Source organism: Pleurodeles waltl, chromosome 12 (assembly GCF_031143425.1).
Source record: "Pleurodeles waltl isolate 20211129_DDA chromosome 12, aPleWal1.hap1.20221129, whole genome shotgun sequence".
Lineage (NCBI taxonomy): Eukaryota > Metazoa > Chordata > Amphibia > Caudata > Salamandridae > Pleurodeles > Pleurodeles waltl.
Window position 1 is genome coordinate 127,516,673 of NC_090451.1, and position 26,558 is coordinate 127,543,230.

The window sequence follows — 26,558 nt, forward strand, 5'->3', positions numbered from 1 at the left end:
TACGAAAGTTGTCTACTATTGTGGATAACATGCTGACAAACTTTACAGGGGCAATACTCCTTATAGATACTGATTTAGCCGCGGATAGAGCTATGAAGCTTCAAAATAGGCTTGCTTTAGACGTTCTTTTAGCGAAAGACAGCAGAGTTTGTGAGATGATTAATTCTAGGCATTGTTGCTCATATATTCTGAATAATTATAGGACGATAAGAGACTTACTCACTAACCTGACAAACTCAAGGAAGGACTTAAAAGAACTGAAATAACCAGGTGTTTGAGAAAAGGTTGGAAAAGGATTTGCTTCAGAGGGAAATTGGCTTAGTCAAATTTGGAATGGGGTACTATTAAAAATCATACAGAGAATATTAATTGTGATTGCTTGTATATTAGGAATATGGGGTTCATGTAAATTGTGTCAAAAGATAAAATTGAGAAAATCGCAAAATAATCAAAGGAGGGAAGAAAGAAATAGGGAAAGAATCCATAGAGAAGATTTGAGAAGAAGACAAAATACTGATGAGACAGAATTATTAAAGCAATGATGGTGAAGAAAGGTGTGACAACATATTTAGTCATCAGAGGAGGGACTGTTGAAGCAGATATGCTAATTAGAAATGATTAAGGAATGTGTATGCGTTTTGACTAACAGGAAATTGATAGAAAATTTAAATGTAGAGAAATGAATGTGCACGATTGAAAATGTGTCCACAGAGAGTGACAGCCAACTTATACGAACTTGTACTAAAATGATAAAAAATGTGAAAAAGAGTAATAATAACGTAGTAATATGTCATATTGAGATGTATAACCTATGTTTTGCATTATATTATAGAGTTAACTTAACCGAAGTTGAGGTGCGTTGAACTGACCATGAACCGCGTATGTTAATAAAATCTGCTTAACTAGAATTTTCTGCAATGTACCGATAGGAGATGATGAAACTAGACATATAACAATACTGGTGTAAGACAGACTCAATGTACTTTCCCAGGACTTGAACAATAGAGGCACTGACTGGAGAAGAAGATGCAACATTTTCAATACCTAATGAACCCGATGATGAGGACACCGTACAGTGAACCAATCAACAAACTGAGAACGGCGTAATATTAGAGTTCATAGATTTGTGAAATTAAGGTTATTGGTTACGGTAATAACTGGTGATTGACTGACCAATTAGGAATTAGGAGGATGGACTGGAAAACCTTTAAAAAAGTCATGGCAAGAGGTAAACATTTCGGAGATACGAGGGGAGAACTGATGCAGATATTAGATGGCAGAAGATGCGATTTGAGATTCTGTCATTGGGCTCGTGCTCTTGAGAGCCTGATGCGTTTCTGATAGATTGATGACCTGAAGACGAAGACTGACTTTGTTGCTGATCTATTCTGTGGATAGGTAGCTATGACAATGTGACTGTTAATTTTTTTTTTTGCCTTTCTTTCTAGGTACCAATTGCGCTGTTTGAATACGTTTTTCTTTTAGCTATATGTTTTCTAAATTAGTGTTCTAAATTATTTTTGCATGAAGTCCCACATGAAAATGCTAATCTACGTTAGGTAAGGTTCCTTTAGGTGACGTGAACAGTGACAAATGATTGATTAAACTGATTACTGAACTCTGCCCTTAACGCTGATATATTAATCTGTGTTAGCTTATGCTGAAGCATTACAGCATATGTTTTTCTCAAGTTCTGATTAGATTATGTTATTCGTGATCACTAATTAACTAATTCTGAGCTGATCAAATAAAGTTTGAATTAATCAATGGACTAGTATTGTAACTAATAGGGAAATAAAATTGATAAAATGTATAATTGAGTTATGGTTATTCATGAAATGTTGACATTATCGATTGATGATTAGTGTTTTGCTTATTGATTATTGATACGTACATTGATAATTGATGATCATCAATTACTACATATCTAGGATACTCCATGCGATCCAAAAAGTTCATCAGCCTGTACGCATCCCCTTGTAAGTTTACTTATTAAGGACCAGGCGCGCTAGCATAACCGGCAAAAGTGCAATTAACCATATAACAGGGTGATGTCATGCAAAGCGCTAGACTTCTGCCAAGCGAGATCGTGCTGTGAAAAAAGAGAAAAAGTAGTCCGCAAACCTGATGGAAAACAGCGAGCCTCGTATGTTTTCAGTACTTGGTCGCTGCACTCGAGGAGGGCTAACCACTGGAAAAGACATGACGTATGCATGCCTTCCACTAATGAAAGCAAGTAGACTTTAAAAAGCAAGCCCACGAACCAATGAAAGACTCTGATGTGACATGGACGGGGTTCCGATCCCTTTTCTAACTACTACAGCGTCTCACAAGTGATACGCATGCGCACGCGCATTTTAGCGAAGGCTCAACCCCAAAAAGGTGCTAAAAGTATTCAAAGTCAATGAAAATGTATTGGGCGGGAAAAGAGTTGTTGAAGGAGTGCCGAGAAAAGGGTACGGGAAGTGAAGGGCTAGGGACGGAGAGTACAATTTATGATAGTGTGTGCTATAGATTGAGCTCGAGAAGCATGAGGACAACCTGTAGAACAGGAAACAACAAAGTAGCATAAGATTGCATATGCACAGTACTTGGACGGGGTCTATGGAGCGATTCTACTTTTCAGTCCATTTTCCCTGGAGTTGGGGCTCTTGTGGTTCTTGATAGCCTGTCGCCTTCAGTACAATTATTGATATAATGTTGGTGTTATGTAGTTGTAGCTTCCTTCTGTTTGAAGTTGTGGATTTACTTAGCATTGCCAGAGCACGTAAATGTCTTGAGAGAAAGGATGATGGCATAAGCATTACTCATCGTAAATGTCTTGAGGGAAAGGATGATGGCATAAGCATTACTCATCCCACTTCTGTTGAAGGAATAGTAAACAGAGCCTCCTGTGCTCTGTCAGTATACAGCTATTTACCAATGCATGAGTCTCTGATGGGGTGTGGCCGGTTAGCTCAGTTGGTTAGAGCGTGGTGCTAATAACGCCAAGGTCGCGGGTTCGATCCCCGTACGGGCCAGTAATCTATTACTACCACTTTTCCTTTTCAGCTTAACGAACTAGGAAACCACGTAAACATCCTGCAGGACCTTTTAAGTAGCAGTTTACAGAACAGATTTTTCTTTATTCTACCAAATAAAAGTGTGAGCGATTACAGGATGCTGTAATAGTTATAGTTGACACTTGCTGAAGCGCCATCCTCAGTGTTGTCTAGGTACACTCCACACGCACTTCTTCACGCTTTCTTTATTTCGGGGACTGCATGGACAAAACAATCTCGCTTTCTTTCCGAGAGTGGCGGGTCCCTCGGCTATACCGGGAAAGTTAGCTTAACGTCATCTTTGGAGACGGAGAGAATGTAGCGAGTAGAACGTCTAAACCACTTTCCTATCTCTGGGAGCTCTCTGGGGCTTTGCTTTACCCAGTGCGTGTCAGGGACCTCTGTGAAGCACTGGACAGGGCTGCTAGGGGTCACGTGAGGAGTAGGGAGGACACGCGGGCTACGCACACATTCATTCCTTAGTCTGCTTTTCTCTCGTCTTTTTGTTGGGATCAGATGAAAAGAAACGGAGGCTTTAAACAATTGAACACGCTGTAGCATCTGGCATTTTTAACACTGACTAAGACACAGTGACGTCAGCGATTGGGTGGCGCTGTGGCTTAGTTGGTTAAAGCGCCTGTCTAGTAAACAGGAGATCCTGAGTTCGAATCTCAGCAGTGCCTCAGTTTTCAAGCATTTTTCAAACAGATTAAAGAAAATAAACTGACAAAAAACATATAGATAGTCTGCAAACCCACGCTCTTATAATTACGCATTATACCATGAGTCCTCCAAGCTAATTAACTCTTTTTTTTTTTTTTTTTTAATGTTAAATTCTACCTGCCTATGGCAACAATTGAGTTTCAGTTGGCAGCAATGTAGTCTGGGTCCTATGTACTGATAGATGTAGGCTGTTCATTGGCTCTGAATCATGGATTGTTATTTATTGCATGTTATTTGTGAGGCTATCTATATCCAAACGTCTGTTTCGGAGGCCCCGTCATGCTTGAACTAATGGGCCCTTTTACTGATAAATAAGTTCTTTGCTGCTCAACACCATATGCAGTTTAAGTGTTGGACGGCTCTACATCATTTAAAAGACAGAGGTGGACTGAGAAGCGATTTTGACCTGTGGCCAAATAAACAATAATAACACCTTATCTGCGCTGCCATTCGCACTAGAAGCGACCATTCTAGATGCATTGCTGAATTAATATGTATTTTGCAAGCGTGCACTTTAACTGCTCGATGATTGCACATGATCTAATCGAAACACAAGCGAGTTTGGGTAGGGACAGCTGGGCAATGGGCTTATGGGAAATACTTGTGCTACACTTTGTTACTCTAGAGATGCAAGAATTATACATGTGACTGATGAACTTCATGTTGTATTTTATTGCCAGCAGGGGTCTTTTAGAGAGCTGTTTCAGTCACCAAATGGTTTTCATTAACTAAGCATGGTAAATAAACGATATGATTTTATTTCATGTTACAGTGAGAATGTATTGTACCAACAACTGGAATATTTTTGACTTTCAAAGACCCATTGACAAAGCCAATCAGTTTGACTTTGTTCAGTGAGAAGATTTCCCCAGCATTCACTCACATCAAAGCACAGTAAGGCAGCAGTGATGAAAGCTTCAATCAACAGGCACAACACAGGCAGCAGCAGGGTGACCTTTAGTTACTGAGCTGTTACAGAACAGGCAGAAGAGGTTCAAGTTGCTCATCGCAAGAACAGGCACAGTACAGGCAGCAGCAGGGTAACCTTCAGTTACCGACACTGTTACAGAACAGGCAGAAGAGGTTCAGGTTAATTATCTGAAGAACAGGAACAGGACAGGCAGCAGCTGGGAGCAGCAGGTGACACTTACAGAACAGGCAGAGGAGATTCAACCTTCAGTGCCCCAAGAACAGGCACAGCACAGGCAGCACCAGGGCAACCTTCCATATTGCATGGTTCGAGTCCACCTGCACAATCTGTAAATAAAAATATCCTGTTTGGTGAAATGATCTGTATAACGTGAAAATATAGTGAACTTGATCATTTTAAGATAATTTCAAGATGAACATCAATGATGGAAAGAAATGTTTCCTGGACAAATTTTACGATCCTAAAATGCTTAGGGACTCATTTACATGCTCCTTCCGCTACCGTAGAGTTATTATTTTGGTGCACAAAAGTCCCCCACCTCCTGCCATATTTATAACCTGCCCCAATGAAACCATTGCGCCAGTTTGTAAAACTTGTGCCACATTATACCTGTGCCAGGTATAATGTATACAAGGGAGGCGTTCCCCTCTAGGAGGCGTGCAGGAATGGCACAGTGACATTTACACAGTTTCACTGCATCATTCTAGTGTCATTTATTTAACACCTGCTCAAGGTCAGGCGTGAAAGTGACATTAGGCTGTTTTAAATGGGTCTCCCCAAACTTTGCTGGACTATCGCCAAAATGTTTGGTACTAGTCCAGCAAAGCGGCACAACTGGGTCAGAAATTTTGACGCAGTTGTGCTAACGAGTGCTATGGCGCGCTGTGTTGTAAATACAGCGTTACCATGGTGTCATTAGGAGAGCGCAGGGCTTGGCAAGCACAATAGCGCATCGTGATTGATGCACCATTTTGTTGTAAATGTGGCCCTTAGTATAACAGAAAGGAGAGTACAGAATGTACCCAGAGAGAGAGGGGACTCTTATGGCTAAGGGCAGGGAGGCTAGATGGAAACAAGCTAAACTAGCACTTGTCACAAGATACACCTTATGTAGTCATAGGATTTTTAAGGTATTAAAGAAACATTGGCATCTCCTGCTGGAGATTCCCAGTGTGCTGGGCAAAATAAGCAAAAATCCAATGGTGGTGTATAAAAGAGGACACACGCTTAGGGATTTTTATGTCCTAGCTATGTAACGTCATTAGAACTTGAAGATACACGGCTACCGGATAAATCCCTGGAATTTTATATGTGCAGCAATTACACACACGGGTAGGATAAGATTAAAGAGTTTAAATACAATAGCTCTCGTGTGCATAAAGTTAAACGCTTTATCAACTGCAACACTCAATTTGACATCTTTATAACAGACTGTTGCTGAAATATGATTTATGTTAACAGCACGTACCGAAGTCTTAAGTTACGGATTCAGGAGCATTGGAGAGCACTGGATTCAAGTTACCCTGCCTAATGAAGGGTGATACTCTGAAAACCGGTCCGAGGATACTTGTTTCCAGTCCAAGGAGGACCTGGCTGGGCAGTTCGGGTTTGACTGTTCCCATAGGGAGCAGGGTCAAGCCTGATTTGCATACAGCTGGGTCCAAACTGGGGTGGCGTGGTGAGCAAAAAAAAAAATGGATTAAACCCAGGTTTGTTTGACTGTGGGTGAATAATTGCATTTTTCAGCATTCAGTCCATCATTTGTTCTTTTTGCAGTAGATATCCCATGACAGATCATTATAGGATGGCACATCTGAATGATCTAAGATTCTAGTTCCACAGGATTGATCATATTACGCCAATTAATCGGTGGAGGGATAGAGAACTGACCCTCAAACAAATAGAGGTGAACCAGTCGTTATCACACCATGGAACGTGGAAGGCCGGAAGACAATCTTGACAAGCAAATCAGCAGTTGCACTGCTGAACAGAAGTGACATAATATGCCTACAAGAAACATTGGCACTTAGCCCTTCAGTCCTACAAGACTATTATGAGCTCTTCAAACCAGTGAAATGTGCAAACCTGTTTGGTTGTATTTTAAATTTTTATCAAGCAAACAATTAAGGCCACCAAAAGCCTTTGAACCAAGCCTCCCCGGCCTTATAAGTGGCACTGACAACCAGGCTAGCACTCTGCCGCAAAAATACACTTTTACTCCTGATAAACTGGTACCATAATTCACAAAAGCTCAGAGACTTAGCACAACTAACGATCTCTGCAGCTGCCTTGAAACTATACTGCTCAAATATGCCATACATTAGGTCGTGCTGACAGGCAATTTTAACATCAGGGGTCTGAGAAATCCCCATATTATCACAAGAACTGTTAAAGAACAAGGAATAATGAACGACCTCCTAAATATTTTCAAACTAATCTCAGCCGAGCAAGCTCTAAAAAGTCAAAGCTCCCCACCTTTAAAGGAATCAGAACTATTGAGTACATTTTACTGTTGGAATCCCTAGCAAACCATTTTGGAAGGTTTGAGATCCCCAACAGGTGCGAGAGCGATAACAATCCTTTGATCCTAACTGTGAACGTAGGAGCCCCTCCGGCTACTAGGTACTAGGTCATGGGTTCCTCAACACAAGCCAAAGAAGCCAACTTATTTAAGAGGAACAAATGGAGGCCTATGGACACCTCAACAGTGAGGATTTGGCTCTGCAAAAAGATCTCAAACCACTCAGGGGGAGCTCTGCATCAGGTGGAGCAGACTGATGATGGAACTAATACATTGGCATAGGGTAGCGGCCGGCTGAAACAGCTGAATAGAGCTCCTCCTGACTAGCCTTCACAGAGCTGGCTGTGTGGGATTCATGGTGCCTCAGGCTGTAGTACGAGAAGCCCACAGGAGGCTGGGGCAGTGTGTGAGCTGAAGCATTATTGCTGAATATTTACTCGTGGCCCGGCTCTCGGCAGCATTACAGATAGGGCCCAAAGTTGATGGTGCAAGCGGTTAGGGCAGTGCGAGCGGTGGCAGGAACAAGCGCCTGCCTTGCATCCTGGCCCCCAGGACAGCAGGCAGGTGTGCTTGTTGTATTTATCTAATAAGATGCAGGTCAAAATGATTAACATACAATAGGTAGATGTTAGGATATCACTGTAAAAGTGATATAAAGTGTCTTAAGTCTTTTAAAAACAAGTAAAGTTCTCTTAAAAACAATAAAGGTCTCTTGCAAGCACAAAGTACCTGGTTCTCGTTCAAAATCTCCGCAAGGGACCGCAGAGGAGGGGCGATGTGTGGAAAACGGGGAGGTGTGCGTCGGTTTCACCCTTTCGCACACCGACTTGCGTTGTTATTTTCCACGCAGGGGAAGGTTTTGTGTTGATTTCCGGCATGCAGACTTGGTTCCTCTTCGGTTTGCGGGGATTTCTGGTGCCCCGGCGATTGAGCGTGGAATTCCGGGCTTGCGGAGTGAAGTCACAAACGCTGCGTCAATTTCTCTCTGGAACTCGGGCCGGTCGTCCCGGGTCAGCTATACGTCGATCCGGTGGGCGTGCGTCGAAGTTCTGGTCGCAACGCAGGCGCTGCGTCAATCTTCTCCTTGCGAAGTCACGCTTCATCATCCCAGTTCAGCGTGCAGTGAATTTCTGACCGTGTGGCAGGCTGTGCGCCATTTTTAGCTGGCTGTGCGTTGAAGTTTTGCCGCACAAGGAGCCCAGTTGTTGGAGTGAAGTCATTTTGGTCCTGAGACTTCAGGGAACAGGAGGCAAGCTCTATCCAAACCCTTGGAGAGCACTTCTCAGCATAGCCAGGGAGCAGCAAGGCAGCAGGGCAACAGCAAGGCATCAGTCCTTGCCAGAAAAGCAGTCCCAGTGAGTCCTTTGGGCAGCCAGGCAGTTCCTCTTGGCAGGTCTGTTTCAGGGATTCTTCACCAGCAGGTTTCTTGTCCAGAAGTGTCTTTGAGGTAGAGTGTCTACCCTAAGAAGTGTCCAAAGTCTGTTGTTTTGGGTCCTCTTCTTATACCCATTTTGGCCTTTGAAGTAGGCTTACTTCAAAGAAAAGTCTCACTTGTTTGTGAAATCCTGCCTTGCCCAGGTAAGGCCTCAGACACACACCAGGGGGTTGGAATCTGCATTGTGTGAGAACATGCACAGCCCTTTCAGGTGCGAGTGACCACTCCTCCCCTCCCTCCTAGAACAGATGGCTCATCAGAATATGAAGGCTACACCCCAGCCCCCTTTGTGTCACTGTCTGGAGAGAGGTGCAAACAACCTAACTGTCAAACTAACCCTGACAGGGAATCCACAAGCAGGCAGAGTCACAAAAATGGTTCAAGAAAGAAAATGCCTACTTTCTAAAAGTGGCATTTTCAAAACAAAGTGAATCTACGCTTTAATAATGTTTAAAGGCAGCCCCCAGGTTAACCTATGAGGGAGATGGGCCTTGCAACAGTGAAAACTGAATTTGGCGATATTTCACTATCAGTACATATAAAATAAATTAGTATATGTCCTACCCTAACCATACACTGCACCCTGCCCATGGGGCTACCTAGGGCATACCTTAGGGGTTTCTTATGTGTAGAAAAAGGGAAGGGTTAGGCCTGGCAAGCGGGTACACTTGCCAAGTTGAATTTACAGTTTAAAACTGGAAACACAGACACTGCAGTGGCAGGTCTGAGACATGATTACAGTGTTGGTGTCACAATCAGTGCTGCAGGCCCACTAATAGCATTTGATTTACAGGCCCTGGGCACCTCTCGTGCACTTTACTAGGGACTTACTAGTAAATCAAATATGCCAATCATGGATAAACCAAGTAACAGTACAATTTACACAGAGAGCATATGCACTTTAGCACTGGTTAGCAGTGGTAAAGTGCTCAGAGTTCAAAAGCCAACAAAAACTGGTCAGGAAAAATAGGAGGAAGGAGGCAAAAAGTTTGGGGATGACCCTGCAAAAAGGGCCAGGTCCAACATGCAGCAATAAACATGGAAAGGTATAATGGTTCCAGAATACAAGCTGGGAAGCGGGCTGGCAGGTTTGAAAGCAAAAGCTGTGTGAAAGAGATCGCATGGTTAGAAGCCAGAAACAGCGCCACCTATAATTCAGTATTCCCGCGTCCATCAGTTATGGAGCAACTGGAGCAGACATCTGGCGGAGGAAGCCAGGTTGTAGAGGAAGCAGGAGCTGCAGCTAAGGCTAGGTCCATGACCGTGGTCTAAACAATTACAGGCCCGGGAAGGAGTTGAACTGAGCAAGGAGTGCAAGCAAGAAAGCTGGGAAGATAAAGACTTAAACTGTTGCACTGCCTTGTTTTTTTGTTTTTTGACACTGTGATAGGGGGTTGGATTTAGGGGTTACAATATTTGAGGCACATGCAATTCTAGTTTATTTTTGGTATGTGCAATGAAATGGAAGTGATAAATGTTTTGTGACTGGATAGACACAATTTGGTGGGAAACACTCTGCGGAGATGGCCAGGGGGAGCTCAACCATCTATAGCAGACCATGCAAGGTCTGATTGCCTTACATAGGGGGTGAGGGCAGGGAAGAGGGGAGAGCATTGGGAGATAGCTGTGGGAGGGGGATGAGAGTGATTGTGGGGTAGGGCTGGAGAGAGGAAGAGGGGGCAAGAGGGAGGGAAGGAAATAGAGCATAATGATGTAGAGAATCTGGGTGACTCAGTCGTGGAGTGCTGGTTTTATTGGTTGGTTTGCCAGGAGGAGTGGTACATGATTCATCTTTGATTAATAAGGATAAGTTATGTATTTTACAGTTAACGTATGCAGGCTCAATGATAGGAATAAGAGGGTAAAGGTGGCCGAGTTTCTCTGTGCTTTGGGGCTGGATTTAATATGCTAGCAGGCAACTCAAAATCCTTCGGTAAAAAGGGATCTGTTGCAAATTAGGGGGTATTCCTTGGCTGCCGGTACCTCACAAAGCATTACTGATAGGGGGTGGTGATATGAATGAAGAAAGCCCAGCTTACATCTAATCGAAGGCTGGTGGATAAGTATGGGTCATGGGAGATTCTCAGAAGTTGGGTAGCGGAAACAAGATTTACTCTATGCTTCAGCTTTGGTTCCAATTTTGATGAGATCAAGATAGGGGAGGAATCGACTGTGGGGCTATTGGAGTGGCCAATGCATTTAATAGTATGTGGTGACTTTAATATTAATCTAGAGGTAAGCATACTTGGTGGGGTTACAAAGTGGTATCTAGGGAGGAAGCCCCAGGTGCTAAAAGCTCTTACTCAGCTAATGAAAACGCATTGGCTGATTGATATTTTGGAAACAGTGAAACCCTCGGATCCTGGCTATACATACTTTTCATATCCCCACTTGAAGTATACCTGTCTAGATTTTTTTCTGGTTTCAGTAGAGTTAGCTACTGTTAGAAATGGGGTCTCTAGTTGGCAGTCGGTTTGCACCCTGTCCAAGTAGGGACCCTTAATCTAATCAGGATAAGGAGATACCCGCGTAGATAACCCCTGCTCATCCCCCTGGTAGCCTGGTACTAGCAGTTAGGCTTATCTCAGAAGCAATGTGTAAAGCATCTGCACATAGCACACAGTAACACAGTGCAAATACTAAAAAAGGACACCACACCAGTTTTAGAAAAATAGACAATATTTATCTGTGTAAAACATGACCAAAGTGAAACAAATGCAACATGCATTAATAAAGATATTATTTTCTCAAGAATTAACTTAAAAAAACAGTTCCTTGAAGTTGGTAGCTTCACCTAGAGCCATCATGGTGTTGTGATCAACAAAACCAACAGTTCAGGCCAGCTGCAGCTTCGTGGGCCAGCTACAGTGTCGGTAAGATCCACAAACAGTACCTTTGGAATTGCAGGGCGTCGTGATCCTCGACTTGAAATTCGGAGGGTGGCGTCGCTGGTGTTGTGTTGTTGGTTCCAGAGGTCGGGCGTGTCTTCAGGCCCTTGAAGTGGAACACGTTGTGGATGGAACTTTGGGCTGATGAAGTCAGGAGCGCTGGTGTGGATGGCTTCAGTGCTGTGGTGCAAAGCAGGACGATGTGAGGTGCGGTGCCCACAAGTCACGATGGTGGCAGCGACTCAGTGACGGCATCCAGCGGCGTCGGTGAGAACAGGGCTGCAGTGTGAAGTGGGGCGGGTCGACATACTTTTTCACCAGGTCATGGTGCAGGCATCACCTGCACCATGTTGCTGTAGCGCTGTCGTTGGTAGGCCCAAGTCGGCGGTGCAGCGCGGGATGGGCTCAGTGCGGCATCCACAGGTCATGGTGCTGAGAGGGATGCCTGGTGCTGGCGTTGGTTTACCGGGGCTGCGGTGTGGGTTGGGATGGTGCTTCATGTACCTCACAAGCAGTGTCTACAGGCCACGGTGCAGGCAGCAGTGCAGGTGTCAGCAGTAGCAGAGTAGTCGGGGATGCCCAGGCTGTGGTGTGAGGAAGGCGATGCCAGAGTGCAGGGCCCACAGGCCATGGTGGAAGCAGCGTCTCGGTGGCGGCGTCTGATGGTGGCATTGGTGAGGCCAGGGTTGCAGTGCGAAGTTGGGCACTGCTGCTCTTTGCAGCATCGGCAGGTCACGGTGCAGGCCAGCAGTGTAGTTGACAGCGGCGCAGTGTTTTTTCTTCTTGAACAGCACAAAACACTCAGTTTCCAGTGCTGTAGGCAGATGAAACTGAAGTCTTTAGTGTCCCTAAGACTTCCAATAGGAGGCAAGCTCTACTCCAAACCCTTGGAGAACTCCCTCAAGAAGGATGCACAGCAAGGTTCACCCTTTGCTCTCTTTTAAGGCAGAAGCAGCCACTGCAGGCCAATCCAGCAAAGTAACACAGCAAAAAGGCAGTACTCTTCATCCAGCGTTTCTGCTCTTCTCCTTGACAGAGGTTCCTCTTCATCCAGAAAGAGTATAAAAGACTGGGGATTTGGGTCAACTACTCATACCCCGTTCTGCCTTTGAAGTAGACCTCAGGTCTTGGTAGACCACTCTGGTGAACCCATGTTCGACCCTTCCCTAATGGTTCATCCAATCTCTAAGTAATGGTATCCTGCTGACCATGTGGCAGATTATGTCTCTTTTTACTTACGTCACTCTCTAGACAAGGTTACCAGGAATAAACTCAAATCTGAATGTCCCCGTCCCTCTTTACTCGACAATGTCACTGCTACCCCTGTGATTGATCCAAATATGCTCATGTTTTTTACCAAATTTTGGAAAGACCCTAAGGAAGGTGTGGATAGAGCCTGGTCGGGTTGCCAAGGTTGCCAAGATAAGCTTTTGGATTTGGTGGGACCTCTCACCAGGATTTTGGATTTGGCTGAGGAGGCCAAAATAGAAAATTCTCCAATCGACCCTGTGGTTTTCTCTAACGGGGCGCAACGTGCTATTTGTATGCTTGGGAATGCGAAAACCCAATTGTCTATTGAAAGAAGGAAGAGTCTCCTTCTAAAGATCGATCCTAAACTGGCATCTTTGGCCATTAAGGATGAGGGCCCTTCGGCTAAAGGTCTGTTATTTGGAGACTCCTTCATAAAGGAACTGGGTAAGTACGTCTCCACCTTCGCCACCCTGGACATAGCTCGTCTTTCTATTAAAAAGATATTTTCGTCACAGGTTTTTGCCAGGGCCGGCAAAGGCAGGAGTCGCTTTGCCGGCTGCTCCCTCAGAAGTAAATATACCAATCGAGACTCCTACAACCAGCAGAATCAGCTTGACACCTACACAGGATACAAGCCACGCTTTTACCCCCACAGTTCAAGAGGTTATCGAAACAGGGGTTATGTCAGCAAGGAGAGCAGATTTCCGGTAAGTGTTTCCAATTCTGGTCTTCCTCAGGGAGGAGGCAGACTAGCTTTGTTTCTAGATTCATGGTTGTTTCTCAGGTCAGATCCCAGGATTATTCAATCCATTCAATGTTACCTCTCAGAGTTTTATCAACCCCCAAGTCAGTACCTTTTTCCTCTTCCCCTTGTTTTTTCTCAAGAAGAAAACCAACTTCTCCACAACGAAGTCCAGTCTCCCCACCCCAAACAGGCCATAGAACCATTTAAGTTCGACTCTTCGGGTTTTCTCATTACCATTTTCCTGGTCCAAAAGAAAAATCTGAAGTTTCGACTAGTTCTGAACCTCAAAAAATTCAACAATTTTGTTGTCTATCGACATTTCAAGATGGAGACTATCCTTCACCTCAGGGATATTTTACTTCAAAATGACTGGTTGGTCAGATTAGACCTTCAGGATGCTTACCTCATGGTACCTATTCATCCCTCACACAGAAAATGTCTTCAATTTCAGCAAAACTCTTTCTACCAATTCAAAGTTCTTCCTTTCGGTCTCTCTTCGGCCCCTTGGTGTTTCACCAAGATTCTCAAGCCTGTAGCGGCCTTTCTCAGCTCTCACTGTGTTCGTCTGATTCTTTACCTAGACGATTTTAACCTGATGGCACAAGACAAAGACCTTCTCCTTGTTCGTGTACATCTTTGTCAAGATCTTCTACTCAAATTGGGATTCCTCATCAACTTTCAGAAATCAGCTGTCGTTCCAACTCAAAAATGGGAATTTCTCTGCTTTCCCATAGACGCTACTCTTTCAATTCTTCAACTTCCCCAGCACAAAGTCTCCTTCATCAAGAAAGAAATTCGTCAATCTCTGTCCCTTCCACACATCTCACTCAGAACTCTAGCTCATCTAGTGGGAATTCTCGCTTCCTCTACTCAAGCTATTTTCCCAGGTCCTCTGCACTACCGCGGCCTCCAACATCTGAAGATACGCCATCTTCACAGGGGCCTTGCCTATTCCGATCCACTTGTTCTAGACTCTGAGTCCAAAGAGGAGCTTCTATGGTGGCTGACTCACCTAGATGCCTGGAACAGAAGAACTATCTTCTCTGCCGTCCAGATCTTGTATTAGAATCCAATGCAAGTCGGACCGGTTGGGGCGCAAGATGTGGTCAGATTTAGACTGGAGGCACATGGTCTCTGAAGGAGTCCTTGCACATAAACAGTTTAGAGATGCTTGCGGGTTCCTTTGTCATCCGCTCCTTTACAAAGGACCATGTAAATTGCACCATTCTTCTCAGGATGGACAACCTAACCGCCGTCAGATATATCAACCATATAGGAGGCACCAGGTCCAAGATTTTGTCTACCCTGGCAAAGCATCTCTGGGAATATTGTCTTCCTCGACAAATCTCAGTCAGAGCAGTTTACCTACTGGGCAATCTGAATACAGTTGCAGACTGGTATTCCAGGCATCTTCACGATTCCAGCAATTGGCAGCTGCACCCTTCAGTGTTCAATCATCTTATTTCCATCTTTGGCGACATGTTCATAGATCTTTTTGCTTCTCCCCTCAATTCCCACTTTCCTTCCTTTTTCAGTTGGAGGCCGGATCTGCAGGCTCTTTCCATGGATGATTTCCTTCAGATTTGGCCGTCATCTCTTCTTTACCTCCCTTCCTTCTCATTCCTTGAGTCCTTGCACAAGCGCGCAGACAACAATCCACACTAGTTCTCATAACCCCATTTTGGCAAGCTCATCCTTGGTATCCAACTTTATTGGAACTAACAACCGACCGTCCGGTCTGGCTTCCTCATTTCCCCAACCTCCTCTTAGATCCCCAAGGTCGACAACACCACTTGATCCTCAACAACTCCTTGTTCCTCATTGCTTTGAGGATTTCGGGTCGACCTGGAGAACCCCAGGAATTTCAGAGGATGCTCTCAAACTCATCCAACAGTCCAGGGCCCCTGGTACCTCCAAGGCTTACAAATCCGCTAGGGCCATTTGGTGCAGCTGGTGTATGGACAGGAATTCAGATCACTACATACATGTAGGAAAACTTTGTACATATAGGCCAAAATCACACACTGACACTTTATTTGTGGGAACGAGTGAATGTAGGCATGTGTTTTTGTTTCAGAGTATGTGAACTTTTATGCTGAATGGTCAGGACCCTGCGATTCCCAGGATTTATTATATTTCTTGACCAAATGCTTATTACCGTCTTTCCAGAGGATGGTATGGGACATGTTATTTGGGGATAGTTTTCCCAAAGATTTTAGATAGATGACTTAAAAAAGTTTCCGAAATTGACTGAATTACACCATAAGCGGCAGAGGAGGGTAACCTCTTCTACAGTGGTTGGAGATAACTTTGGTGCAGTGATTCCTTCCGTGGGAGTCATCCTAAATTCCATCAAGATACGAAAGTTGTCTACTATTGTGGATAACATGCTGACAAACTTTACAGGGGCAATACTCCTTATAGATACTGATTTAGCCGCGGATAGAGCTATGAAGCTTCAAAATAGGCTTGCTTTAGACGTTCTTTTAGCGAAAGACAGCAGAGTTTGTGAGATGATTAATTCTAGGCATTGTTGCTCATATATTCTGAATAATTATAGGGCGATAAGAGACTTACTCACTAACCTGACAAACTCAAGGAAGGACTTAAAAGAACTGAAATAACCAGGTGTTTGAGAAAAGGTTGGAAAAGGATTTGCTTCAGAGGGAAATTGGCTTAGTCAAATTTGGAATGGGGTACTATTAAAAATCATACAGAGAATATTAATTGTGATTGCTTGTATATTAGGAATATGGGGTTCATGTAAATTGTGTCAAAAGATAAAATTGAGAAAATCGCAAAATAATCAAAGGAGGGAAGAAAGAAATAGGGAAAGAATCCATAGAGAAGATTTGAGAAGAAGACAAAATACTGATGAGACAGAATTATTAAAGCAATGATGGTGAAGAAAGGTGTGACAACATATTTAGTCATCAGAGGAGGGACTGTTGAAGCAGATATGCTAATTAGAAATGATTAAGGAATGTGTATGCGTTTTGACTAACAGGAAATTGATAGAAAATTTAAATGTAGAGAAATGAATGTGCACGATTGAAAATGTGTCCACAGAGAGTGACAGCCAACTTATACGAACTTGTACTAAAATGATAAAAAATGTGAAAAAGAGTAATAATAACGTAGTAATATGTCATATTGAGATGTATAACCTATGTTTTGCATTATATTATAGAGTTAACTTAACCGAAGTTGAGGCCTAGTTACCAGGCCTCATGCAGAAGCTGAATTACTAGCACTACAAAGAAGGTGGTGCGTTGAACTGACCATGAACCGCGTATGTTAATAAAATCTGCTTAACTAGAATTTTCTGCAATGTACCGATAGGAGATGATGAAACTAGACATATAACAATACTGGTGTAAGACAGACTCAATGTACTTTCCCAGGACTTGAACAATAGAGGCACTGACTGGAGAAGAAGATGCAACATTTTCAATACCTAATGAACCCGATGATGAGGACACCGTACAGTGAACCAATCAACAAACTGAGAACGGCGTAATATTAGAGTTCATAGATTTGTGAAATTAAGGTTATTGGTAACGGTAATAACTGGTGATTGACTGACCAATTAGGAATTAGGAGGATGGACTGGAAAACCTTTAAAAAAGTCATGGCAAGAGATAAACATTTCGGAGATACGAGGGGAGAACTGATGCAGATATTAGATGGCAGAAGATGCGATTTGAGATTCTGTCATTGGGCTCGTGCTCTTGAGAGCCTGATGCGTTGCTGATAGATTGATGACCTGAAGACGAAGACTGACTTTGTTGCTGATCTATTCTGTGGATAGGTAGCTATGACAATGTGACTGTTAATTTTTTTTTTGCCTTTCTTTCTAGGTACCAATTGCGCTGTTTAAATACGTTTTTCTTTTAGCTATATGTTTTCTAAATTGGTGTTCTAAATTATTTTTGCATGAAGTCCCACATGAAAATGCTAATCTACGTTAGGTAAGGTTCCTTTAGGTGACGTGAACAGTGACAAATGATTGATTAAACTGATTACTGAACTCTGCCATTAACGCTGATATATTAATCTGTGTTAGCTTATGCTGAAGCATTACAGCATATGTTTTTCTCAAGTTGTGATTAGATTATTTTATTTGTGATCACTAATTAACTAATTCTGAGCTGATCAAATAAAGTTTGAATTAATCAATGGACTAGTATTGTAACTAATAGGGAAATAAAATTGATAAAATGTATAATTGAGTTATGGTTATTCATGAAATGTTGACATTATCGATTGATGATTAGTGTTTTGCTTATTGATTATTGATACGTACATTGATAATTGATGATCATCAATTACTACATATCTAGGATACTCCATGCGATCCAAAAAGTTCATCAGCCTGTACGCATCCCCTTGTAAGTTTACTTATTAAGGACCAGGCGCGCTAGCATAACCGGCAAAAGTGCAATTAACCATATAACAGGGTGATGTCATGCAAAGCGCTAGACTTCTGCCAAGCGAGATCATGCTGTGAAAAAAGAGAAAAAGTAGTCCGCAAACCTGATGGAAAACAGCGAGCCTCGTATGTTTTCAGTACTTGGTCGCTGCACTCGAGGAGGGCTAACCACTGGAAAAGACATGACGTATGCATGCCTTCCACTAATGAAAGCAAGTAGACTTTAAAAAGCAAGCCCACGAACCAATGAAAGACTCTGATGTGACATGGACGGGGCTCCGATCCCTTTTCTAACTACTACAGCGTCTCACAAGCGATACGCATGCGCACGCGCATTTTAGCGAAGGCTCGACCCCAAAAAGGTGCTAAAAGTATTCAAAGTCAATGAAAATGTATTGGGCGCGAAAAGAGTTGTTGAAGGAGTGCCGAGAAAAGGGTACGGGAAGTGAAGGGCTAGGGACGGAGAGTACAATTTATGATAGTGTGTGCTAGAGATTGAGCTCGAGAAGCATGAGGACAACCTGTAGAACAGGAAACAACAAAGTAGCATAAGATTGCATATGCACAGTACTTGGACGGGGTCTATGGAGCGATTCTACTTTTCAGTCCATTTTCCCTGGAGTTGGGGCTCTTGTGGTTCTTGATAGCCTGTCGCCTTCAGTACAATTATTGATATAATGTCGGTGTTATGTAGTTGTAGCTTCCTTCTGTTTGAAGTTGTGGATTTACTTAGCATTGCCAGAGCACATAAATGTCTTGAGGGAAAGGATGATGGCATAAGCATTACTCATCGTAAATGTCTTGAGGGAAAGGATGATGGCATAAGCATTACTCATCCCACGTCTGTTGAAGGAATCCGTAAACAGAGCCTCCTGTGCTCTGTCAGTATACAGCTATTTACCAATGCATGTGCCTCTGTTGCGGTATGGCCGGTTAGCTCAGTTGGTTAGAGCGTGGTGCTAATAACGCCAAGGTCGCGGGTTCGATCCCCGTACGGGCCAGTAATCTATTACTACCACTTTTCCTTTGCAGTTTAACGAACTAGAAAACCACGTAAACATCCTGCAGGACCTTTTAAGTAGCAGTTTACAGAATAGATTTTTCTTTATTCTACCAAATAAAAGTGTGAGCGATTACAGGATGCTGTAATAGTTATAGCTGACACTTGCTGAAGCGCCATCCTCAGTGTTGTCTAGGTACACTCGACCCGCACTTCTTCACGCTTTCTTTATTTCGGGGACTGCATGGACAAAACAATCTCGCTTTCTTTCCGAGAGTGGCGGGTCCCTCGGCTATACCGGGAAAGTTAGCTTAACGTCATCTTTGGAGATGGAAAGAATGTAGCGAGTAGAACGTCTAAACCACTTTCCTATCTCTGGGAGCTCTCTGGGGCTTTGCTTTACCCAGTGCGTGTCAGGGACCTCTGTGAAGCACTGGACAGGGCTGCTAGGGGTCACGTGAGGAGTAGGGAGGACACGCGGGCTACGCACACATTCATTCCTTAGTCTGCTTTTCTCTCGTCTTTTTGTTGGGATCAGATGAAAAGAAACGGAGGCTTTAAACAATTGAACACGCTGTAGCATCTGGCATTTTTAACACTGACTAAGACACAGTGACGTCAGCGATGGGGTTGGCGCTGTAGCTTAGTTGGTCAAAGCGCCTGTCTAGTAAACAGGAGATCCTGAGTTCGAATCTCAGCAGTGCCTTAGTTTTCAAGCATTTTTCAAACAGATTAAAGAAAATAAACTGACAAAAAACATATAGATAGTCTGCAAACCCACGCTCTTATAATTACGCATTATACCATGAGTCCTCTTCCAAGCTAATTAACTCTTTTTTTTTTTTTTTTTTTTTTAAATGTTAAATTCTACCTGCCTATGGCAACAATTGAGTTTCAGTTGGCAGCAATGTAGTCTGGGTCCTATGTACTGATAGATGTAGGCTGTTCATTGGCTCTGAGTCATGGATTGTTATTTATTGCATGTTATTTGTGAGGCTATCTATATCCAAACGTCTGTTTCGGAGGCCCCGTCATGCTTGAACTAATGGGCCCTTTTACTGATAAATAAGTTCTTTGCTGCTCAACACCATATGCAGTTTAAGTGTTGGACGGCTCTACATCATTTAAAAGACAGAGGTGGACTGAGAAGCGATTTTGACCTGTGGCCAAATAAACAATAATAACACCTTATCTGCGCTGCCATTCGCACTAGAAGCGACCATTCTAGATGCATTGCTGAATTAATATGTATTTTGCAAGCGTGCACTTCAACTGCTCGATGATTGCACATGATCTAATCGAAACACAAGCGAGTTTGGGTAGGGACAGCTGGGCAATGGGCTTATGGGAAATACTTGTGCTACACTTTGTTACTCTAGAGATGCAAGAATTATACATGTGACTGATGAACTTTATGTTGTATTTTATTGCCAGCAGGGGTCTTTTAGAGAGCTGTTTCAGTCACCAAATGGTTTTCATTAACTATGCATGGTAAATAAACGATATGATTTTATTTCATGTTACAGTGAGAATGTATTGTACCAACAACTGGAATATTTTTGACTTTCAAAGACCCATTGACAAAGCCAATCAGTTTGACTTTTTTCAGTGAGGAGATTTCCCCAGCATTCACTCACATCAAAGCACAGTAAGGCAGCAGTGATGAAAGCTTCAATCAACAGGCACAACACAGGCAGCAGCAGGGTGACCTTTAGTTACTGAGACTGTTACAGAACAGGCAGAAGAGGTTCAAGTTGCTCATCGCAAGAACAGGCACAGTACAGGCAGCAGCAGGGTAACCTTCAGTTACCGACACTGTTACAGAACAGGCAGAGGGGATTCAAGCTTCAGTGCCCCAAGAACAGGCACAGCACAGGCAGCACCAGGGCAACCTTCCATATTGCATGGTTCGAGTCCACCTGCACAATCTGTAATTAAAAATATCCTGTTTGGTGAAATGATCTGTATAACGTGAAAATATAGTGAACTTGATCATTTTAAGATAATTTCAAGATGAACATCAATGATGGAAAGAAATGTTTCCTGGACAAATTTTACGATCCTAAAATGCTTAGGGACTCATTTACATGCTCCTTCCGCTACAGTAGAGTTATTTTTTTGGTGCACAAAAGTCCCCCACCTCCTGCCATATTTATAAACTGCCCCAATGAAACCATTGCGCCAGTTTGTAAAACTTGTGCCAAGGGAGGCGTTCCCCTCTAGGAGGCGTGCAGGAATGGCACAGTGACATTTACACAGTTTCACTGCATCATTCTAGTGTCATTTATTTAACACCTGCTCAAGGTCAGGCGTGAAAGTGACATTAGGCTGTTTTAAATGGGTCTCCCCAAACTTTGCTGGACTATCGCCAAAATGTTTGGTACTAGTCCAGCAAAGCGGCACAACTGGGTCAGAAATTTTGACGCAGTTGTGCTAACGAGTGCTATGGCGCGCTGTATTGTAAATACAGCGTTACCATGGTGTCATTAGGAGAGCGCAGGGCTGGGCAAGCACAATAGCGCATCGTGATTGATGCACCATTTTGTTGTAAATGTGGCCCTTAGTATAACAGAAAGGAGAGTACAGAATGTACCCAGAGAGAGAGGGGACTCTTATGGCTAAGGGCAGGGAGGCTAGATGGAAACAAGCTAAACTAGCACTTGTCACAAGATACACCTTATGTAGTCATAGGATTTTTAAGGTATTAAAGAAACATTGGCATCTCCTGCTGGAGATTCCCGGTGTGCTGGGCAAAATAAGCAAAAATCCAATGGTGGTGTATAAAAGAGGACACACGCTTAGGGATTTTTATGTCCCAGCTATGTAACGTCATTAGAACTTGAAGATACACGGCTACCGGATAAATCCCTGGAATTTTATACGTGCTGCAATTGCACAAATGGGTAGAATAAGATTAAAGAGTTTAAATACAATAGCTCTCGTGTGCATAAAGTTAAACACTTTATCAACTGCAACACTCAATTTGAGATCTTTATAACAGACTGTTGCTGAAATATGATTTATGTTAACAGCACGTACCGCAGTCTTAAGTTACGGATTCAGGAGCATTGGAGAGCACTGGATTCAAGTTACCCTGCCTAATGAAGGGTGATACTCTGAAAACCGGTCCGAGGATACTTGTTTCCAGTCCAAGGAGGACCTGGCTTGGCAGTTCGGGTTTGACTGTTCCCATAGGGAGCAGGGTCAAGCCTGATTTGCATACAGCTGGGTCCAAACTGGGGTGGCGTGGTGAGCAAAAAAAAAAATGGATTAAACCCAGGTTTGTTTGACTGTGGGTGAATAATTGCATTGTTCAGCATTCAGTCCATCATTTGTTCTTTTTGCAGTAGATATCCCATGACAGATCATTATAGGATGGCACATCTGAATGATCTAAGATTCTAGTTCCACAGGATTGATCATATTACGCCAATTAATCAGTGGAGGGATAGAGAACTGACCCTCAAACAAATAGAGGTGAACCAGTCGTTATCACACCATGGAACGTGGAAGGCCGGAAGACAATCTTGACAAGCAAATCAGCAGTTGCACTGCTGAACAGAAGTGACATAATATGCCTACAAGAAACATTGGCACTTAGCCCTTCAGTCCTACAAGACTATTATGAGCTCTTCAAACCAGTGAAATGTGCAAACCTGTTTGGTTGTATTTTTAATTTTTATCAAGCAAACAATTAAGGCCATCATATGCCTTTGAACCAAGCCTCCCCGGCCTTATAAGTGGCACTGACAACCAGGCTAGCACTCTGCCGCAAAAATACACTTTTACTCCTGATAAACTGGTATCATAATTCACAAAAGCTCAGAGACTTAGCACAACTAACGATCTCTGCAGCTGCCTTGAAACTATACTGCTCAAATATGCCATACATTAGGTCGTGCTGACAGGCAATTTTAACATCAGGGGTCTGAGAAATCCCCATATTATCACAAGAACTGTTAAAGAACAAGGAATAATGAACGACCTCCTAAATATTTTCAAACTAATCTCAGCCGAGCAAGCTCTAAAAAGTCAAAGCTCCCCACCTTTAAAGGAATCAGAACTATTGAGTACATTTTACTGTTGGAATCCCTAGCAAACCATTTTGGAAGGTTTGAGATCCCCAACAGGTGCGAGAGCGATAACAATCCTTTGATCCAAACTGTGAACGTAGGAGCCCCTCCGGCTACTAGGTACTAGGTCATGGGGTCCTCAACACAGGCCAAAGAAGCCAACTTATTTAAGAGGAACAAATGGAGGCCTATGGACACCTCAACAGTGAGGATTTGGCTCTGCAAAAAGATCTCAAACCCCAACACCACTCAGGGGGAGCTCTGCATCAGGTGGAGCAGACTGATCATGGAACTAATACATTGGCATAGGGTAGCGGCCGGCTGAAACAGCTGAATAGAGCTCCTCCTGACTAGCCTTCACAGAGCTGGCTGTGTGGGATTCATGGTGCCTCAGGCTGTAGTACGAGAAGCCCACAGGAGGCTGGGGCAGTGTGTGAGCTGAAGCATTATTGCTGAATATTTACTCGTGGCCCGGCTCTCGGCAGCATTACAGATAGGGCCCAAAGTTGCTGGTGCAAGCGGTTAGGGCAGTGCGAGCGGTGGCAGGAACAAGCGGCTGCCTTGCATCCTGGCCCCCAGGACAGCAGGCAGGTGTGCTTGTTGTATTTATCTAATAAGATGCAGGTCAAAACGATTAACATACAATAGGTAGATGTTAGGATATCACTGTAAAAGTGATATAAAGTGTCTTAAGTCTTTTAAAAACAAGTAAAGTTCTCTTAAAAACAATAAAGCTCTCTTGCAAGCACAAAGTACCTGGTTCGCGTTCAAAATCTCCGCAAGGGACCGCAGAGGAGGGGCGATGTGTGGAAAACGGGGAGGTGTGCGTCGGTTTCACCCTTTCGCACACCGACTTGCGTTGTTATTTTCCACGCAGGGGAAGGTTTTGTGTTGATTTACGGCATGCAGACTTGGTTCCTCTTCGGTTTGCGGGGATTTCTGGTGCCCCGGCGATTGAGCGTGGAATTCCGGGCTTGCGGAGTGAAGTCACAAACGCTGCGTCAATTTCTCTCTGGAACTCGGGCCGGTCGTCCCGGGTCAGCTATACGTCGATCCGGTGGGCGTGCGTCGAAGTTCTGGTCGCAACGCAGTCGCTGCGTCAATCTTCTCCTTGCGAAGTCACGCTTCATCATCCCAGTTCAGCGTGCGGTGAATTTCTGACCGTGTGGCAGGCTGTGCGCCATGTTTAGCAGGCTGTGCGTTGAATTTTTGCCGCACAAGGAGCCCAGTTGTTGGAGTGAAGTCATTTTGGTCCTGAGACTTCAGGGAACAGGAGGCAACCTCTATCCAAACCCTTGGAGAGCACTTCTCAGCATAGACAGGGAGCAGCAAGGCAGCAGGGCAACAGCAAGGCACCAGTCCTTGCCAGAAAAGCAGTCCCAGTGAGTCCTTTGGGCAGCCAGGCAGTTCCTCTTGGCAGGTCTGTTTCAGGGATTCTTCACCAGCAGGTTTCTTGTCCAGAAGTGTCTTTGAGGTAGAGTGTCTACCCTAAGAAGTGCCAAAGTCTGTTGTTTTGGGTCCTCTTCTTATACCCATTTTGGCCTTTGAAGTAGGCTTACTTCAAAGAAAAGTCTCACTTGTTTGTGAAATCCTGCCTTGCCCAGGTAAGGCCTCAGACACACACCAGGGGGTTGGAATCTGCATTGTGTGAGAACATGCACAGCCCTTTCAGGTGCGAGTGACCACTCCTCCCCTCCCTCCTAGAACAGATGGCTCATCAGAATATGAAGGCTACACCCCAGCCCCCTTTGTGTCACTGTCTGGAGAGAGGTGCAAACAACCTAACTGTCAAACTAACCCTGACAGGGAATCCACAAGCAGGCAGAGTCACAAAAATGGTTCAAGAAAGAAAATGCCTACTTTCTAAAAGTGGCATTTTCAAAACAAAGTGAATCTACGCTTTAATAATGTTTAAAGGCAGCCCCCAGGTTAACCTATGAGGGAGATGGGCCTTGCAACAGTGAAAACTGAATTTGGCGATATTTCACTATCAGTACATATAAAATAAATTAGTATATGTCCTACCTTAACCATACACTGCACCCTGCCCATGGGGCTACCTAGGGCATACCTTAGGGGTTTCTTATGTGTAGAAAAAGGGAAGGGTTAGGCCTGGCAAGCGGGTACACTTGCCAAGTTGAATTTACAGTTTAAAACTGGAAACACAGACACTGCAGTGGCAGGTCTGAGACATGATTACAGTGTTGGTGTCACTATCAGTGCTGCAGGCCCACTAATAGCATTTGATTTACAGGCCCTGGGCACCTCTAGTGCACTTTACTAGGGACTTACTAGTAAATCAAATATGCCAATCATGGATAAACCAAGTAACAGTACAATTTACACAGAGAGCATATGCACTTTAGCACTGGTTAGCAGTGGTAAAGTGCTCAGAGTTCAAAAGCCAACAAAAACTGGTCAGGAAAAATAGGAGGAAGGAGGCAAAAAGTTTGGGGATGACCCTGCAAAAAGGGCCAGGTCCAACACGCAGCAATAAACATGGAAAGGTATAATGGTTCCAGAATACAAGCTGGGAAGCGGGCTGGCAGGTTTGAAAGCAAAAGCTGTGTGAAAGAGATCGCATGGTTAGAAGCCAGAAACAGCGCCACCTATAATTCAGTATTCCAGCGTCCATCAGTTATGGAGCAACTGGAGCAGACATCTGGTGGAGGAAGCCAGGTTGTAGAGGAAGCAGGAGCTGCAACTAAGGCTAGGTCCATGACCGTGGTCTAAACAATTACAGGCCCGGGAAGGAGTTGAACTGAGCAAGGAGTGCAAGCAAGAAATCTGGGAAGATAAAGACTTAAACTGTTGCACTGCCTTGTTTTTTTGTTTTTTGACACTGTGATAGGGTGTTGGATTTAGGGGTTACAATATTTGATGCACATGCAATTCTAGTTTATTTTTGGTATGTGCAATGAAATGGAAGTGATAAATGTTTTGTGACTGGATAGACACAATTTGGTGGGAAACACTCTGCGGAGATGGCCAGGGGGAGCTCAACCATCTATAGCAGACCATGCAAGGTCTGATTGCCTCACATAGGGGGTGAGGGCAGGGAAGAGGGGAGAGCATTGGGAGATAGCTGTGGGAGGGGGATGAGAGTGATTGTGGGGTAGGGCTGGAGAGAGGAAGAGGGGGCAAGAGGGAGGGAAGGAAATAGAGCATAATGATGTAGAGAATCTGGGTGACTCAGTGGTGGAGTGCTGGTTTTATTGGTTGGTTTGCCAGGAGGAGTGGTACATGATTCATCTTTGATTAATAAGGATAAGTTATGTATTTTACAGTTAACGTATGCAGGCTCAATGATAGGAATAAGAGGGTAAAGGTGGCCGAGTTTCTCTGTGCTTTGGGGCTGGATTTAATATGCTAGCAGGCAACTCAAAAATCTTCGGTAAAAAGGGATCTGTTGCAAATTAGGGGGTATTCCTTGGCTGCCGGTACCTCACAAAGCATTACTGATAGGGGGTGGTGATATGAATGAAGAAAGCCCAGCTTACATCTAATCGAAGGCTGGT

The 26,558-nt window shown here is 43.8% G+C and overlaps 4 non-coding genes across 4 annotated transcripts; all 4 read left to right on the forward strand.

The window, feature by feature from the left end:
- Positions 1-2,946: 2,946 nt before the first annotated feature.
- TRNAI-AAU (transfer RNA isoleucine (anticodon AAU)) lies at positions 2,947-3,020 on the forward strand. Its single transcript has one exon. It is a non-coding gene; the product is annotated as a tRNA-Ile (tRNA).
- A 630-nt stretch (positions 3,021-3,650) lies between these two features.
- TRNAT-AGU (transfer RNA threonine (anticodon AGU)) lies at positions 3,651-3,724 on the forward strand. The gene has a single exon. It is a non-coding gene; the product is annotated as a tRNA-Thr (tRNA).
- Positions 3,725-18,894: 15,170 nt separating this feature from the next.
- On the forward strand, positions 18,895-18,968 carry TRNAI-AAU (transfer RNA isoleucine (anticodon AAU)). Its single transcript has one exon. It is a non-coding gene; the product is annotated as a tRNA-Ile (tRNA).
- Positions 18,969-19,599: 631 nt separating this feature from the next.
- On the forward strand, positions 19,600-19,673 carry TRNAT-AGU (transfer RNA threonine (anticodon AGU)). The gene has a single exon. It is a non-coding gene; the product is annotated as a tRNA-Thr (tRNA).
- The last annotated feature ends 6,885 nt before the right edge of the window (positions 19,674-26,558 follow it).